At 41.0% G+C, this 20,039-nt stretch overlaps 1 protein-coding gene across 4 annotated transcripts in view; it reads right to left on the minus strand.

Annotated features, from left to right (window-relative positions):
• LOC125456394 (MAP kinase-interacting serine/threonine-protein kinase 1-like) overlaps positions 1 to 20,039 on the minus strand; it is a 97,232-nt gene that overhangs the window by 75,146 nt on the left and 2,047 nt on the right. For 3 of the 4 annotated variants that reach the window (XM_059647992.1, XM_048539443.1, XM_048539445.2), the window contains one exon: positions 652 to 772. The exons of the other annotated variant lie outside the window; for it this stretch is intronic. The gene's annotated coding sequence lies outside the window, so the exon portion shown is untranslated. The remainder of the gene's footprint in view (positions 1 to 651; positions 773 to 20,039) is intronic. 4 annotated transcript variants of the gene reach the window in all.

Here is a 20,039-nt window from a genome sequence, read left to right on the forward strand (position 1 = left end):
TGGACCCAAATCTAAATCTAAGATCTCACCTTGTCACTTTCCACGCAGAAGTCTAATCCGTACAAAAATGTATATTCACCAATATAATTACATACATATGGGAATCGCAAATGGTCATGAGTACTTTAAGATACAGTAAAGGCAGAACACAATGTAGGGTGTTACAGACTAGGCAGCAAGGTGCATGCGATGGCAGATCCCCATGCAAGCACCTGCATGAAATGGTGAAAAATATTTTATTTATTGATAATGATTATTGAATCATGTGGAAAAGTCTTAAGCACTCTTAAGAGCATTAAGATAATATTTCAAAAATGCTGGTACAGTATCTACAAATATCTTTACATTTTAAAAAACTGAAGTGCACAGCAAGTTGATTGCAAAGACAAAACAGAACTATTTGGTGAAGCTTTTCATCTGTGAATCTCTTTAGACTCAAGGTGATATTTTGAACTAAAAGCATTTATTTAACACAGACAAGTAGAGAATAATAACTGCATAAAAATATTTCTGGTGAAACATTAATGTTTTATATTTTCTCTTTGTAGGTGCTAGCTGAACTGCTAAGTATTTTCAGCATTTTCTAGTCTATGTCAGATTTCCCAACTTTAATAGTTATTGAAACTATAAAGATAGGCTTGTATTTGATACCTGATCTTGATCATGAAACCCAAGTAATTTCTTCAAGGTAGTTGGTTACTGGATGATTTAAACTGCTTTTGCCGCTGTTGAAATCACTTGCAGGGATCAGGGACCATCAATTTCTCTGCATCTGTTAAGTAGCAATTAATTATGTAAGCACAAAACAGTACTTTTGTGGTAACATCACAGAAAATAGAAGACAAGGCTTTGACCAATAAGTTGAAATATAATGAATGTAATTCCTTTATTCAAAAAAGGAAAAATGCAGAAATTGGGAAACTACAGGCCAGTTTGCTAAACGTGTAAAATAGAAAAATGATAGAAGCTATTTTGAAAAAAGTTGTAACAGGGTACCTGCACAAGTTCAAGACGATCAGGAAGTGTCAACATGGTTTTGAGAGAGGGAAATCATGTTTGGCCAATCTATGAAGTTCTTTGAGAAAGCAACGCATGAGGCAGATAAAGGGGAACCAGTGGGCATGCCATACTTAGATTTCCAGAAAGTGCTATAATCAAAGATTATTACAGAAAATAAGGTGCTCATGGTGTAAGGGTAACATACCAGCATGAATAAAAGGGGCAAACAGGAAGCAGAGACTAGTTGTAAATGTTTTTTCAGGTTGGCAACATGTATTGAGTGCTGTGCCACAGGGAATATTGCTTGGGCCACAACTATTTGTAATTTCTATAAGTGACTTAGTTGAAGTGACAGAAGGTATAGTCACCTTACTTAAGGAAGAATGTAAATATGTCGAGGTAATTCAGGTAAGTTTTACTAGACTAGTACATGGAATGGGCTAGATGTCTTGAGGCAAGGTTGGACAGGCTAAGGCAAATATCCATTGAATTTTAAGAGAGTAAAAGGCAATTTGATTGAAATTCACAAAATCCTGAAGGGTCTTGATAGAGTAGATGTGGAGCAGTTCGTCTTATTAGAGGATCTAGAACTCGGTTCCCCATTTAAAACAGGTATTAAAAAGGGCAATTTTCTTTCAGAGGATCCTGAGTCTTTGGAATGCTTTCTCCCTGAAAAGATGGTGAAAGCAGAGTTCTTGAATATTTTTAGGGTACAGATAGACAGATTCTTATTGATCAAGAGGTTTAAGGATTATCATGGGTGGGCAGGAATGGGGATTTGAAGTCACAATCAGATCAGCCATGATTTTATTGAAGTGATAGAGCAGGCTAGGGGAGCCAAATTATCTAACCCTGCCTTTGGTTCATATGTTTATTTGCTTTGTTCCTATCTCATAGGCAGTGATACCAACTGTACTACTCTGAACAATGTCCCAGCTGTCACTGTAGAAAGAGTGATTAATCACAAATCCTCATCTTTATTGTTCTGTTGTTCATTGAACCAGTTAGACTAACACAAATTCAGTTTATACTGTCAAAAATAGGAAAATCTTCTTTTGGAAATTGCATGTGAAACTGAGTGATTCCATTGCTAGATGATGATTAAACACTAGAAAACTGGAGTGTTAGCAAGATACGGTCTTATTCCTGTTAATTGGATATCTGTAAGTTGAAACAAACTGTTGCCTGTCAAAGTCCACCGGGTTTTTCATCCTTCTTTTGGGCTTACACTTCTTGCCCAAATGTGCCAACATGTTGGAACACATTTTTACAGCCACTGTAGTCATACAGGTGAACTTGCATCACACAGGATGGAGAGCTAACTGAGCTATGACAGCTAACACAATTATAGTCAGTGTAAAAACACAGTCCTAATTAGGTTATCAACCAATAATTCATCTTTTCCTGAGGTTGCAAGGATCAGTAAATCGTCCATTTTTACAGGACCAAAAGCAAAGAGAATATAAAAGATCTATATTTAGTTTGCAGGAAGTTCAACAAGAACAAGGTCACTTCAGCTGTGATGCTGACATAACAATAGGATTTCTTTCAGTAAAAACGTTCCCATCTCTGCTCAAGGAACCCATTTTAAAGGAGGAAGAGTCACTAGACTTGAAACATTAACCAGTTACTCTCTTCACAGATGCTGTCAGATCTGCAGAATTTCTCCAGCACTGTTTTTATTTAAGATCTCAGTACCTGTAATACTTTGTTTGCATTTTTGGTGGAACGTTTAAAGCAGAGAAAGGGAAGCTTTTATATGACCATGAAGTTATAAAATTTGAACTATTAGTCCTTAATTCTGCAGATTGATTTTTCATTTGAAAGAAATCATCTTTAAATGAGCCAAGATACCATCTTTTAAAAGGCTGTAGCAGTATCTTGACATACAAGAAAGGCTAAGCTTGACATGAATTAATGCAGTTCCATTGCTTGAGCCATCTGGAAAAGCCCAAGGAAAACAGATAATATACAATACATCTGCAGAAACTACCAGAGACAAAGGAAAGCTTTCAAGTCAGAGAAGTGCTGAAGATTCTCCTGGTTCAACTGCGACTTAAAAGACTTGACAATGGGAGATCAAAGCTCCCTTATTAATGCAGATACATCCTTATGTGCCAACAACCAGTGATCACATGATCAAAATCCTACTTGGGAAAGACTATTATAATAAGTGGAGAGAGATAATGGGAACTGCTGATGCTGGAGAATCCAAGATAACAAAGCGTGGAGCTGGATGAACACAGCAGGCCAAGCAGCATCTCAGGAGCACAAAAGCTGACGTTTCGGGCCTAGACCCTTCAGAGAGTTATAAGGGGACGGATTTGGGTGGGATGCTCCAAGGGGCGGTGTGGACTTGTTGGGTCGAAGGGCCTGTTTCCACACTGTAGGGAATCTACTGATGCGCTCTCTGTTGAAGGGTCTAGGCCCGAAACGTCAGCTTTTGTGCTCCTAAGATGCTGCTTGGCCTGCTGTGTTCATCCAGCTCCACACTTTGTTATCTTATTATAATAAGTGGGTCTGTTTGTTCCAGAAAGACAGTAACACCAAGAAGGCCTGTAGAATTGAAATAACAGGATCTGAGCATTCAGGTGCTATCTCTGTTACAAATTAGAATAAGATAGAAAATTTAAAATAAAAAGATCTTCAAGTACCAGAGCATCCACTCTGGTAAAGGACTGATCGCAGTTTAAAAAGTGACTGTCTCCAGAAGAACTACCAAATTATATTGTCTGCAATACCACTGGACTATCAAAACAACTAAAAAGGCATGTGGGAATGTCTGATACTTTTGCTTATGAACTTAAATTTCTTTTTTCCGATTCCACTTCTCCGCAACTCTAACTTCTTCAGTTTGCTTGCTTGCAAATTCAGGATGGGTTTTATCATTTAATTATACTGTTTAATACTTGATTGAATTTAAAATAAAGCTAACTCCTCACATTTCATTAATCCAAGACCTGGCTGACTGGATTAGATTAGATTCCCTACAGTGTGGAAACAGGCCCTTCGGCCCAACAAGTCCACATCGCCCCTTGCAGCATCCCAGCCAAATCCATCCCCTTATAACCCACACACCCTTGAACACTACGGGCAATTTAGCATGGCCAATCCACCTAACCTGCACATCTTTGGACTGTGGGAGGAAACCAGAGCACCTGGAGAAAACTCATGCAGACACGGAGAGAATGTGCAAACTCCACACAGACAGTTGCCCAAGGCTGGAATCGAACCCGGGTCCCTGGTGCTGTGAGGCTGCAGTGCTAACCACTGAGCCACTGTGTCACCCAAAGGCAAGAAGTTGATTGGGGCGGATGTTTGCAGGTAAAAGGGATGGCTGGAAAATGGGAAGCCTTCAAAAATGAGATAATGAAGGTTCAGAGATGGTATGTTCTGGTTTTTTTTAAAAACGGCAAGGCTGGTAGGAGTAGCAAATGCTATACTAGAGTGACTAGAGAAAGCGAGGTTTTGGTCAAGTATAAGGAGGAAGCATATGTCAGATATAGACAACAGAAATTGAAAGATTCCCTAGAAGCGTATAAAGGCAGTAGGAGTATACTTAAGAGGGAAATCAGGAGGGCAAAAAGGGAACATGAGACAGCTTTCACAAATAGAGTTAAGGAGAATCCTAAGGGATTCTACAAATACATTAAGAACAAAAGAGTAACTAGAAACAGAATACAGCTCCTTAAAGATCAGCAAGGCCACCTATGTGTGGAATTGCAGTAGATGGGTGAGATACTAAATATGTATTTGGCATCAGTGTTTGCTGTAGAGAAGGATATGGAAGCTGGAGAACTTGGGGAAATAAACAGCAACATCTTGAAAAATGTCCATATTACAGAGGTGGTGGTGGTGCCAAAAGTCTTAAAATGCATACATGTGGATAAGTTGCCAGGACATGATCAAGTGTACTCTGAAACTCTGCAGGAAGCAAGGGAGGTGATTTCTGGGCCCTTTGCTTACATCATCAATAGCCATAGGTGAGGTGCCAGAAGACAGGAGGTTGGCTAACATGATGCCACTATTTAAAGAAGGTAGTAAGGAAAAGTCAGGGAACTATAGACCGGTGAGCCATATCAGTGGACAAGTTGTTGGAGGGAATCCTGAGGGATAAGATTTACATGTATTTGGAAAGGCAAGGATTGATTAGAGATAGTCAACATGGCTTTGTGTGTGGGAAATCATGTTTCGTGAACTTAATTGAGTTTTTTGAAGATGTAACAAAGAAGATTGAGGAGGGCAGTAAGGCGTTTGACAAGCTTCCTCATGGTAGACTGATTAGCAATGTTAGATCACATGGAATACAGGGAGAACTAGCTATCTGGATACAGAGCTGGCTCGTAGAAGACACAGGGTGGTGCTGGAGGGTTGCTGTTCAGACTGGAGGCCTGTGACCAGCGTTGTGCCAGGAGGATCGGCGAACTTCAACAGACAAAGGGACCTTGACCAGATGGGACAATGGGCCGAGGAGTGGCAGATGGAGTTTACATAAATGCGGGGTGCTGCATTTTGGAAAAAATAAATCAGGGCAGGACTTACATACTTAATGGTAAAGTCCTGGGGAGTGTTATTGAATATAGACCTTGGACTGCAAGTTCATAATTCCTTTAAAGTGGAGTAACAGGTAGACAGGATAGTGAAGGAGGAGTTTGGTATGCTTGCCTTTATTGGTCAGAGCATTGAGGATCGGAGTTGGGAGGTCATTTTGTGCCTGTACAGGACATTGATTAGGCCACAATTAGAATATAGTGTGCAGTTCTGGTCTCCCTGCTATAGGAAGGATATTGTGAAACTTGAAAAGGTTCAGAAAAAGATTACACAGTGTGGAGCTGGAGGAACACAGCAAGCCAGGCAGCATCAGAAGAGCAGGAAAGCTGACGTTTTGGATCAACACCTCCCAGTCGTGAACCACTTCAACTCCCCCTCCCACTCCCCGGATAACACGTCCATCCTGGGCCTCCTCCAGTGTCACAACCATGCCACTCGGAAACTGGAAGAACAGCACCTCATATTCCGCCTTGGAAGCCTACAAATCAATGAAAAGATTTACGAGGATGTTGCCTGGGTTGGAAGGCTGAATAGACTGGGGCTACTTTCCCTGGAGTGTTGGAGGTTGAGAGGTGACCTTATGGAGGGTTTATAGTATCTTGAGGGACATGGGTAGGGTAAATAGCCAAGGTCTTTAGCCCAGGGTAGGGGAGTCCAAAACTGAACAGCACAGGTTTAAAGGTGAGAGGGGAAAGATGTTAAAAGGACCTAAGGGGCAACACTTTCATGCAGAGGGTGGTGTGCATTTGGAATGAACTGCCAGAAGAATTGGTGGAGGCTGGTACAATTGCAACATTTAAAAGCCATCTGGATGGGTATATGAATAGGAAGGGTTCAGAGGAATATGGGCCACATGCTGGCAAGTGGGACTAGATTTATGTATGATATCTGGTCAACATGGACGAGTTGGACCAAAGGGTCGGTTTCTGTGCTGTATATAACTATGTCATTTGGTTACAAAAGAACAAGAAATTACCGAGACCTCAGGACACAGTCTGAGAATTAGAGATAGACTGATCAGGAGGGATGTTAGGAAGCATTTCTATATATAAATGGTGGCCAAGGTTTGGAAATGTCTTCAACAAATGGCAATTATTACTAGATCAGTTGTTAGTTTTAATCTCAGATAGATAATACCTTTTGCTTAACAAAAAAAATTAAGGGATACAGGCCAAAGGCAGGCATATGAAGCTTAGCCACATATCAGCCATGATCTCATTAAATCGTTGAAGAGGCCTGAAGGGCTGAATGGCCTATTCCTATTCCTATGTTCCCATGTACCACAGAAAAGGGGGAGTGAATTCGAGCACATATCTTTTGAAATCACTGGTTGCACACATAAAATCGTCTTTCAGAATCACCTGAATTTATAAGAGGTTTCCTTTTCAAACCAAAAGTAGTTCCTTTCTTGCTTGGAGTAAATAGAGCAACATAGGGGTTGAATATAAACAATTCTTTTCCCAAGAACAGAATGCTGAGGGTGCAGCCTTGTCATATTGTCGAACTTCATGAGGAAGAATCCAAACGGGAGAGAACTCAGAGGAAAGAATGCATCAGCTGCTGGCAAGATGCCGGCAGGGTAAGTCGCTCCATTCAGAGCTTTGCTCACCAGTTCTCTTTCTTTCTTTCTTTTCTCCCTCTGTAGTAATTCTATCCCCACCCTTCACCTCTTTAACGACCTAGCTAATGAGTCAGGAAGGAGCCAAGTTGCAACCGGGAACCACGTGACAGAAGCTGAATACGCAGGTTGTGTCCTGCAGCAGTGGATCAGGTGTGGGCCAGAACAATGGCAGTAGATTAAGAGTGAGCCGCCAAGAGTGGGTGAGTGAGGCAGCAGCGGTGGCAGTGGGACTTTGGCGGAGGCATGGCGAGGGCTGGAAAGCCCTGAATGGGACCGTGGCAGTGAAAAGAAATGTTGGACTTTCAAGGTATCTTCTTTTTCTAATCTTATTCTAAGTTAATGTGAATGGCACCATGTACGTACAGCAAAGGTACACACTTTTCACTGCATTTTTACATTGAATACACATGACAATAAATAATTCAATTCAATTCTTTAGTGATGCAATGCAGATAAAATAAAAACAGGTGAGTAGCCCGGAAAGGGACAGAAAAGCAAAAAACCCAAAAAGAATTAGACAAGTGGATGCTACTTATAGATAGCGATAAAATATACTTCCACTCAAAATTAGTCCTGGATCTGTCATCAACACCTTTTACCAGAATACTGACGGAAGCATACTAGAAATGTCCACATATAATAAAGTTGTATTTCTAATTTCCCAAATGAAATTAAAGTCAGGTTACAGAGGGCACTTTCACTTCAATTTGCATTGTATTTGATTCCAACTATCCAAAAAGAGCAACATTCTCACCAGATGCCATATGATAAGAATCTACTTGCATCTTCACTGTGTCCAACTGGTTAATATGAAGCACCTAGTGTGTTGGTGAAGAAACCAGTTTTATGTGCTAGTTTGCATCTCAATTTCAGCTTACACTGCTGGTTGACAACAGTGTGAAGAAAACAAGTCTTTGTAAGTCTCTCTCACATACAGTCTCTGCATCAGCAAGTCCTCAATTATCCCTCCTCATGGTAACATACGGAAACTAAGTCTCTCATGCCCTCAGTTTAAATCTTCAGAGGAACTCAAGAGATTTGACCCTCTGATAAAAACACAAACTCTTAAAAGGCAGACTGATGTTTAAACATTTAATCTTTCCACCAACTCCTGCAAACTAGCCATGCCGCATGTAGTGCTTTGCATTCCTACTCAGTACATAGAGGATGAACTTGACATTTGGTTAGCCCAGCAACTTCATAAATTCTGTCCAAGCTTGCACTAATGGAGAGGACACTGGTTTTTATTGCAAGGGATTAATACAGTATTAGAGACAACAATTACAAGTGACAAGCCCAACTCGTGTAGAGAAATGGCTATCTTTGACGGTTTTGGGGGTGGAGTCTAACTATAGCCATACATTGGTCAGCCACCAGCCACTGGAAATCTGGCAGTGTCTAATTGGTAAGATCCAAATAGAGTTCTGCTAAACTCCTTCAATGGGTGTTTTTAAACTTAGAATCTCCGCTCAACAAATGGACAGAAGCCATCATACCAGGCAAACAGACCGAAACAAAATGCCAACTCTGATTCGCCAGGAGCACATGAATAGAATCAGAAAATGACTTTCAGCTGGTCAAAATCTGTTCAAGATAGCTGTGACTGACATTGGAACTTGACAGCTTGAATATTGACGTTATTTTGTTACCAGAGATCAGGCTCAGTGAAAGTGGATCACTTTAAACAAAAACATCACACTTCATCTAGCAGGAGAAAAATTCACAGGAACACATGGGAAACTTGTAGACTTTGCTATAATGACATCACTACTCTCAATGATAGAACACTCACAAAATGGTTCAGAACGTGATCTCTCTCTCTGTATCTCAACTTAAACGGGACCAGTTAATCTCATATTCTAACATTACACTTGAATAGAGGGGCAAAAGATTAGTTCAACGAGGAACTTGACACAACAATCAGTGTAATTCCTAAATTTTTACCTTCTGGGAAATTTCAATGCAAGAATACATGTGGACCAGGAGACCTGACAGTCCTACCTTGGTCAGCATGTCCTGGTAAAGATAAAGAAGAACACTCAGAGACCACTTGAGTTGTCAACCATAAACTACTATCATGAGGTTTCTGCAGTATCATCCTCTTATTTCAGAACACACTGTGCCACAAGATATCCCAGAAACATCAACTTTAGGGCACTGGCACTAGCTGGGTATGGTCATTACTTGATATGACTCTGAACAGCATTCTCAACTTGTGCAGTTACCACAGATCACCCCTTAGGCTGTAACCTTTGAGGTTTCTTCAATCAAAGCAGAAATGCCATCACAGAGACGTCCCGCATGGAAACAGGCCCTTCGGTCCAACTCCTCCATGCTGACCAAGTTTCCCCAAACTAGACTGATCTTACTTGCCTGTGTTTGTCCCATATCCCTCCAAACCCCTCCTTTTCATGTACCTATTCTAATGTCTTTTAAATAGAGTATCCATTCCTGCATCTACCACTTCTTAGTGAAAATGTTGCCCCTCAGATCCCTTTTAAATCTTTCTCCTCTCACTGTGAAAGTACACCCCCTAGTTTTGAACTCCACCCACTGCAAGAAAAAGACCTTTTTTTCCAGACAAAAAAGTGGTGAGAAAAGAAACATCCATCTCCACTAAAAATGTTTCCAGGTCTCAACTGGCAGGATCTGTCACCTGGCACAACTCTCAACATGGGCACAGTGGGAAAACAACTGTTCTGCTAAGGATATCACCACATCTAAAAATTTCCACTTGGTGGTCTTTCCCACACCAGCTGAAGGGACAAACTAGGTGTGACAGCATCACAGATGCAGCCTTAACTGATGTGTTCTGTTTTCTGCTGAATAAGGATATTCACCTTATCTATGTCTCTCATGGAGATTTATAGAATCATAAAGGTCACCCCTCAACCTTCTACACTCCAACGAAAAACATCCCAACCTGTCCTTTAACTCTCTAGTCTTGGCAACATTCTGGTCAATATTTTCTGTACCCTCTCCAATTTAATAATATCTTTCCTGCAGCAGGATAGTCAGCACTGTATACAGTACTCCAGAAGTGAGCTAACCAATGTCCTGTGCAACTTCAACATGATGTCCCAACACCTACACGCAATGGGCTGAGCAATGAAGGCATTCTTAACCACCCCGTCTACCTGTGAAGCAACTGTCAAAGAACTACCTGAACCCCTGGGTCTCAGTTTGACAACGCAACCCAGGCCCTACCATTAACTATATAAATCCTGCCCTTGTTTGTTGTATCCAAATTAAACTCCATCTGTCACTCCTCAGCCCACTGGCCCAATTGATCAAGATCCCTTTGTAATCCTAGATAACCTTCTTCACTGTTCATTATACCACCAATTTTGGTGTCATCAGACTTACCATCCATGCCTCTTATATTCTCATCCAAATCATTTACATGAGCGACTGAAGTTTACCCAGCACCGACTCTTGCTGAACACTAATGGTTAGAGGACTCCAGTCCAAAAAAAGACAGTGTCTCTTACCATCAAGCCAATCTTGAATCCAATTGAACTGAACTGAATTAGGTTTATTGTCACACGTACTCACACGAATATACAGCCTGTACTGCGCTTCGGTTCAAAATGAAGTACAGTGAAAAGTTCACAAGTCACCATCTTAGGCACGAAGGTGCCTAGGTACAGAATCTTCTGCGCAAAGCAGAAGAATAATGAAAACAAAGTTTAGAAGTTAAACATTACAGTCCTTCTTACTAAAAAGGTAAAAAACAAAGAAACACAGTTAACAGTTCCAACACCACAGTCCATAAGCACCTGGCCATGCTGGGCTTGCACTCCTCCTAAAGGCTCAACCTCATCCCTGCTCCAGCTTTCGCCACCAGCTGCCCTCGGCTACCGGCTCCCACCTTGCTGTTCTTGGCAAGCTCTCCCTGAATCCCATGCGATCTAACTTTACTAATTAGTCTACCATGCAGAATCTTGTCTAAAGCTTTACTGATGTCTGAAGACAACGTCTACCCCTCTGCTCTCAATCTTTTTGGTTACATCCTCAATCATCTTCGGGTCCATGGTCGACACTACTTTATTAATTTTTTTTTAAAAAAGTTCCTCAACTTTGGGGACTATTGGAGAGACCATAACTAGGGGACAGTTTAAAGATAAGGAATCTCCAGTTTAAGATAAATGAGAGACATATCATGGCTCTGAGGAATTCTCTTCCCCAGACAGCAGTGGAAACAGAATTATTGAACATTTTTTAAGACAGATTTAGATAGGTACTTAACTAACACGGGAGTCAAATGGTGAAGAAACTCAGCAAATCTGACAGCATCCGAGGAGCGGGAAGTAGAGTTAAGATTTCACGTTCAATGATTCTTCTTCGGAACTTTAAAGGACACCAGTAAATGCTGACTTCATTGATCTCACCAAGGCATTGTGAGCAGAGATGGTCTACTTAAAATGCTGGAGAAGATTGGCTTCCTGTTAAAACTGCTCTAAGTAATTACATTCTCTCTAGATACCATTATGAGTAGTAAAGAGAGATAGGACAATATCTGAACACTTTCAGATTTGGAGTAGGCTTAAACACGAATCTTTTCTGGAAGTGACACTCTTTGCCACTATTGTAAGTCTTCAAATTAGCTGCAGGGAGCCTACTTACATTCCGAAACTGTCGAAAAGCTGTTCAGGCTTGCCGCTCCGAAATCCAAGACAAAACTACACCAAGTCGGGGGCAGCACCGTGGCTCAGTGGTTAGCACTGCTGTCTCTCAGCACCAAGGACCTGCGTTTGATTCCACCCTCAGCAGCTGTCTGTGTGGAGTTTGCACATTCTCCCCGGTGCTCTGGTTTTCTCCCACAGTCCAAAGATGTGCAGGTAAGGTGGATTAGCCATGCTAAATTTCCTGTAGTGTCCAGGGGTGTGTAAGTTAGGTGGATTAGACATAGAAAATGCTGGGTTACAAGGAAAGGGTAGGAGGATGGGTCTTGGTGGGAAGCTTTTCATTGGGGTGGTGTGGACTTGTTGGGCCGAATAGCCTGTTTCTGCACTGCAAGAATTCTATGACTGTATGATCTATGAAGTCCTCAGTGGACAGTTGTCCTCTGCTGACGATGCTGCACTAGCAATCCATAGCGAAGAACATCTTCAGCAGCAAGTGGACAAACTCACTGTTACCTGGAACAAATCTGATTTGACTACCATAGTCAAAAAGGCAACTACCATGTATCAGGATATTATCATGTCACCAGCACTGACCATGTGATGCAGAAGGATTTTGATGGCTTCAACATCCAAATTCAAAATACCCAGCAGTCTGTTAGTGACGCTGAGAGCAAAATTTGCATCACAAGGATTGCAGCTGTTATACTCGTGCTGAGTATGAGCGTGGAACACCTACCTGACTGAGAACACCAAACTGCAAATCTACCAAGCCAATCTTCTCAGTGTAGTCCTTTGCAATGGTGAGATCAGGGTAATAGATGCTTGCCAGTAGAAAAGGCAGAACAGTTTGCATCTTGGATATTGTGCTCCTGAGATGCTGCTTGGCCTGCTGTGTTCATCCAGCCTCACATTTTATTATCACAGTTTGCATCTTCACTGTCTCAGATGTACATTCGAATTTCTTAGCAGGACAGCATCACTAACTCTGAGATCCTTGAGCATGCTAATTCCATCAACATACACTCATTGCTAAGTCGAGAATGTCCATGCTGATTTGGTCACATTTATTGACTAGATAATAACTGTATACCTAAAGATCTTCATGTAGTAAATTGGCTGTTGGTCCACGAGCTCCTGGATATCACAATTCTTTGCTACAAGTAAGATACTAAGATGGTGGACATTGACACTGTCAACTGGGAGAGTCACTGGTGGCTGTGAATCCTTGAGGCTGAATGCAAGGTACTGGAAGAGGCGAACAGAAACAAAAACCTCACATGGTGAATAAAGCAACTCAGGTAAAACAGATGGCAGTGAATCATACACTTTCTCAGATGACAGTCTTTGCAGCTTACATGATGCAGAGACTGCTGTGTTGAAGTATAGAGTTCCGCAAACAATCATTTTACAAGACAGAAGACTTCCACTGCATCTCAATGGCCAGTACCAATTCTAGAAATCTAGTCCATTTGACTTGATGCATATGAGATGTAGTAGCTTGATTTTGTCCTTTGATTTGGAACTGCATTTATAAAAATATCCAGTTTGGAAACCAAGGTGGGTGGGATTGCGATGCTTTTTAAAAGCTAGCAGCCAACACATACCAAGTGCTGTTTACACTGTTGTTTGTTCAACCAATAGTTTTGGCATCATGGACAAGGGTTGGAGGCAGGAAGATGACTGCAAACAAGCTGGAGCCAGAGGCCTCAGCATCATGAGATTCAGCTGTCAACAAGTAGCAGAATAGTCTGCGGAGTAGTGACCAGTTGGCAAAGGTCTTAAGCCTGCCATTAGCACACAAGTAGCTGAAAAACTTGGGGGTCCAAACAGAAAAGCCAATGTTGCAGAAGAATCCAGAAAGTGAGATGCAAGTTGTGAACTAATTGCTCTATGCCTCTGTGACAGTACCTAGAGAAACAAGATCCAGAGCCAAGTCCTGACAAATAAAAAGTACATTTTGCAGTCCACAGCCAACCCTGTGTTTAGGGGCCAATGAACTACCTTTCCAATTTTTCCTTCCACAATAGTTCCAGAGATTCGTGTGTCTTCATGTGGGTATGTATGGGTGGATGAGTTATAAGTGCGGAAGAATCTTAGCTGGTATAGTTCGATGCCGACAGTTGAAAGCTGTGGCTCGAATCAATTTGTAATAAATAGTAAGTCTTGTTAACTACACAAACTTGGTTCACACTGTCTCTTAGCATGGGTCTAAAAAGACATTTAAACTGGGAAATTTCACATTTTTAAATTAAAATTTTCACTTTTGTGATAAGTTTGGGAATAGCAGGGCTTGATTTTCAGTGCAACATCAGAATAAGGCTTCCTTTTCAAAGTATCTAGAGAATTTCCTTTCTTCTCTGGGTCATTCATTTGGGTCTGTTTCTTTGACTAAGCTAGACAAAATATCATATGTAACTGACAATTTCAATAACTTGCTAATGCAAAAGCATGAATCCTATCAATTACTTTTTTCATTGGAAATTAATATTTGCCTCTGTGAAGCTTATCTTAAAAGAAACATTGACAGTTTTTCAGTTCTATTATCATATTCTGCCTCACCATAGCTGTCAATTGTGTGATAAAGTAAACATTTTAGTGAACTAAACAAAAAAGAAATCATCCAAATCAAGAAATCAAAGAAATCCAGAATTGACACTGTCAACTGGGAGAGTCACTGATAGCTGTGACTTCTTGAGAATTAATGCAAGAGTAGTGAAAGAAGCGAACAGAAACAAAAGGCTCACCTGGTGAAGAAAGCAGCTCAGGTTAAAATGAAGACCAGTATATGGCTGCAGTAGACAATTATTCACAGCCTAAACAAGAATCTTTATTTTCTGCATTATTCCTCAGGCAAACAGACTATCAATAATACTTTACCTTTTGACAAGTGTACTCTTAATTTCTTTCCTACATCTTCTTCCAAAGAGTTTTTAAAAATTGAAATATTAAATCAGCTCTGCAATATTCCCCGTACTCCCTGTAGTTTTGTGTTGCAACTACTGATATCTCCCAAGCCGCCAGCTACACAGAGTAAATACCCAAAATATAATTACCATATTACATAATTCATCTGTAACAGAATTATCAGGCAAGTTTGGAATGGATGATGTAGAAGATAAAGGTGGATACCCAGTGACATTTTTACTCTGTTGTAGATGTTCTGATGGTTTACAAAGATAGATATCAAAGTAAATTACTAACCTAATTCAACTGATTAAGAATCCAATCAAATAAACACTACAGGATTTGTAAAATTGTTACTTGCGCCAAATGATTAAGTGTGTCATACGTTTATTCCAATCTTGATTGCTGTTCATATTATAAGCAAGGTACTGTGCAATACTTTATCTTCCTCAAGAGTTTCTTTTGGTGCAACATCGTAACTGGTGCACTTACAACAATGTGTTTCATAACATTAGAGGGCATTGAAAATTCAGCTTCTTCAGTCCCAATACTCAGTACACTCTGTTTTTACAATTTTGCCCTCCTGTGGATCATTCTGCTTCCTCTTCAGCAGTTTGGGCTTTAGAAAAATAGCTCATCCCTTGTCAGTACAAATGCCATTCATGGGTATGTAATTCGGCAAGGAGTTAACGTTTTCAAGTGGGAGAGGGTTGGTGATTGGAAATGTGTCTTCTCTCATTCCTGCATATGCGCCATTTAGCGTTCAATTACATATCTGAAAATAATATATTGCAGCCAACCTTAATTTTACATAGAAGCAGATAACTTGAATCTATGGGTGCATGGTTAAGCCATGCTATTCTGCACAGTTATACAATGTTGTGCCAAGTCTTAATGTTTTAAATAAGGTGAACTGTAAACTGTACTTTGGCTACTGCAATAGGTCAATTAGTAAGATTCTGCTGGCAATGCCTACAAAGTGTACTACCTAATATCTGAAGATGAAGGGCACACAATTCTGTAAGAAACTCCCTCTAACATACAACAGTGTATACAGCATAACTATTACATCTGGCGAATCAAACTCACCTCCAGAATAAAGTTGAAATTTTGCCAACTATTTGTCAGCCAAGCTTTAACCTCAAGTCCTAGCCGCACAGCATTGCGATATATCAGCTGGAACCACTCAACGTGGCTCCCATGGTGAGAATTATAAGAGAATCAAGATAAAATCTAACAGGAAGTCTGGTTATGGCTCTCAAACACCTGAGTTGCAGGAAGAAGACTGCAAAGCCACTTCACTTAGATTGGAAGGGTCCATGTAGACAGTCACATATTCCAAACTTCCTCAGAGCTGGAAAATAACAATTTAATACCTTATTCAAGATGTTTCAGACAAGATAGGGATATAAGGGGTGGGGAGGGATGTTGCATTACAAATAAGGGAGAAAATGACAGCTGTACTGGAGGGCTCGTCCAATGAGACCACATGAGCACAGCTCAGGAAGGATGCAATCACTTCAGTGGGATTGTACAACAGATGTCCCAACATTCAACAGGTGAAAGAGGAACACATATATAGACAGATTGTGAGAAAATGTAAAAATAACAGGGTTTGTGGTGGGTGATTTTAATTTCCCCTTAATTGATCGGGACACACTTAGTACAAGTGGTTTGGACAGTGAGGGGCAGAATTTGTTAGGTGTGTTCAGAATAGCTTTTTGAAACAATATGTAAATAGTCCAACTAGGGAGCAGGCCATACCAGACCTGATATTAAGGAAATGAATCCAGCCAGGGATCGAAGTTTCACTGGGGGAGCATTTCAGGAACACTCTACATAGTTCTGTAACTTATGGATAAAGGTAACAGTAGCCCCCAGATGGAAGTAATAAATTGGGGAAAGGTGAATAACCAAAAGATTAGGCAGGAACTGGGAAATGTAAATTGGGGCAGCTGTGTAAGGGTAAGTCCACATCTGGCATGCTGGAATTTTTTTTTTTCCTTAAGGCTGATTGATTAGACTTAAGGCCAATATGTTCCTGTGAAAATGAAGGATAATGGTGGCAAGATTCAGGCACCTCTGATGACAAGAGAAATTGAGAGCTTAGTCAAAAAGATAAAAGGAGGCATGCATAAGGTTTAGGAAACTGAAGATAGACAGCGATCTTGAAGAACACAAAGATAGCAGGAATTAATTTTTAAAAAAGAATTAGGAGTAAATGGAGCCATAAACTGTCTTTGGCAAACAGGAATAAGGAAATTCCAAGATGTTTTATACAAAGAGCAAAAGGGTGGTTAGGGAAAGGATAGATCCACCAAGGACAAAAAAGTGAACTTGTGTGTGCAGCCAGAGCAACTAATTAAGGTCTTCAACAACTATTTTGCATCAGTATTCACAAAAAAGGAGGACACTATGAATGAGTGATAACGGGAACTGCAGATGTTGGAAAATCCGAGATAACAGACTGTGAAGCTGGATGAACACAGCAGGCCAAGCAGCATCTCAGGAGCACAAAAGCTATGCTCCTGAGATGCTGCTAGGACACTATGAATGGTGAGTCTCAGGAAGAGTTAGCTGAAACTCTAGGGCATGTCAACACAAAAAAGGTGTTGAATGTTTTGAAAAGCATTAAGGTTGACAAGTACTCAAGAAGTGATAGAATCTCTCTCAGAGCGCAGACGAAGGGAGGTGAGGAAATTGCGGGGGCCCTGTTTGAAATCCTTGTATCCTCTTTAGTCACAGGACAGGTGCCTGAAGTTGGGTTCTTCATTTATTCATTAGTTGAAGGACAGAGATAGAGTACAAAAATCGGCATGTAGCAGTTGTACACAACTTTAATCAGGTAACAATTGTTGTATACAAGGAGATAGCAAGAACTACAGATGCTGGGGAAGGGTCCCGACTCAAAACCTTGACTCTCCTGCTCCCCTGATGCTGTCTGACCTGCTGTGTTCCTCCAGCTCCACACTGTATTGACAATGCTGTAATACAGTTCTGGTCACTGCACTACCAGAAGAACATGGAGGCTTTGGAGAGGGTGAAGAAATAGTTTGTTTTCACTTGAACATCAAAGGATAAGGGGACAATCTGATGGAAGTTTACGAAATTATGACTGGCATCAATAGAACAGATAGGCAAAACCTTTTCAGGTGAGAAATGTCAATTACTAGGGAAATAGGTTGAAGTTAAAAGGGGTAGGTTTAAAGGAGGTGTGAGAGGGAAGTTCTTGTACACGGAGGATGTTAAGTCCCTGGAATGCACTGCCAGAGGAAGTGATGGAGGCAGATACATAACAACATTTAAGAAGCATTTGACGGAGGAGACAATAGGCAGGGAACAGATGGATACAGACCACATAAAAGCAAAAGGTTCTTAGTTTAGAAAGGCATCATGCATCGGTGCAGTTTTGATAGACTCAAAGGGCCTATTGCTGTGCTGTACTATTCTTTGCTTTTAAAAGGTGGGAGACAAAAAACAGGAAATTTTAAGTAGCGAGCTTACCATCTACCACAGCAAAATGCTAGAATTAAGGAAGTTATAGTGGATTACCTAAAAATATCGTAATGCAATCAGACAGAGTCAACATGGTTTTGTTAAAGGAACATAACTAATAGAGTCCTTTGAAGACAAAAGGCATTTAATAAGCTTTCACAAAAGGTCAAAACACAAAATAAGAGCTCATGTTGTGGGTGATTACCTATTGGTATGGATTAAAGATTGGGTAGCTAACAGGATACAGAGGGTGAAGATAAATAGATCGTTATTAGGTTGACAAACCGAAAGCTGTGGACTACCACAGGGAGCACTGCTGGGCCTCAGCTATTTGGAATTTATATTAAGGATTTAGATGAAGGGAGCAAACTAAATTTGCCAATAACACCATAATAGGTGGACTGCAAGTTTGCAAGTTAAAAAAAAAGTTTACAAAAAAGGTTATAGACTAGTTAACTAAGTGAGCAAACTTTGGGCAAATGAAATACATGGGAAAATGTGAGTTGGTCCATTTGGCTGGAAGAATATAGAAGCAGTGTACCATTAAATGGAAGCAGATTGAAGAATCCAGTTATACACAGGGAACTTGACATCCGAGTGCATGAAGTACTAAAGATTGGTATACAACTACAGTGGCATGGTGGCTCAGGTTAGCACCGTTGCCTCACAACGCCAGGGACCTAGGTTCGATTCCAGTCTCACGCGACTGTCTGTGTGGAGTTTGCAAATTTTCCCCCGTGTCTGCATGGGTTTCCTCCGGGTGCTCCAGTTTCCTCCCACAGTCCAAAGACGTGCAAGATAGGTGGATTGACTATACTAACTTGCCCATAGTGCTTAGGGATGTTTAGGTTAGGTGGGTTAGGATGGGATGCTCTTCGGAGGGTTGGCGTGGACTTGTTGGGGCAAATGGCCTGTTTTCATATTGTAGGGATTCTATGATAAATAAAACTCAGGTAATCCTTCCTCTTGTGTTCAATTCCTCTCATAATTAAGGAGATCAGTCTTTTTCATTATGTGCTTTATCTGTATACTAACTTTTTTTTTACTTGTACTAGAATACTTAAGCCCTGTGCACCTCAGGTTCTGTGGTTCTCTATTTAAGTGATGCTCTGCTTCTTTTATTCCTCCTTCACATTTTCCTGCATCATGCTCCATCTGCTGGATTTTTTGCCCATTCAGTCTGCATCCATCTGCAAACTCCTTACTACTGATGGAATCCCAACAGTGTGGAAGCAAGCCATTTGGCTCATCAAGTCCACATTGATCTTCCAAAGAACATCCCATTCAGACCACCTGATTTCCAATGGCAAATCCGTGGACACTACAGGCAATTTAGCAAAGCCAACCCACTCAATGTTCACATCTTTGGCCTGTGGAAGGAAACTGAATCATACAGAGGAAAACTACATGGACAGCATGTGCAACCTCCACACAGACAGTTGCCCAGATCCCTAGGGCTGCAAGGGAGCGGTGCCAACCACTGAGCCACCGTCACTGCCATCCCTGCTGCCTAAATACCTCTCCACCTACCTTTGCATAGTCAGCAAATTTAGTTGCCATGCCATCATGCCAACCCGTCCCCCACAATTCTCTGCCACTGATGTAAATTGTAAAAATTTCAAGGCCCAGCACAGTCATCTCGCTAATGCAACTGCAGCAAGGTGAGCGGCAGTGCAGAAGCCAGAGACAGTGGTTCAGATCAAAACAACAACTCTTATCCTCGAAAATCCACCAGAAGTATCCCTGTGAAAAATATGCTTTACCTCACATGGGGAGCCACAAAACATCACTTAAGAAATAACAAAGTCTAGAGCTGGATGAACACAGCAGGCCAAGCAGCT

Source organism: Stegostoma tigrinum, chromosome 8 (genome assembly GCF_030684315.1).
Source record: "Stegostoma tigrinum isolate sSteTig4 chromosome 8, sSteTig4.hap1, whole genome shotgun sequence".
NCBI lineage: Eukaryota > Metazoa > Chordata > Chondrichthyes > Orectolobiformes > Stegostomatidae > Stegostoma > Stegostoma tigrinum.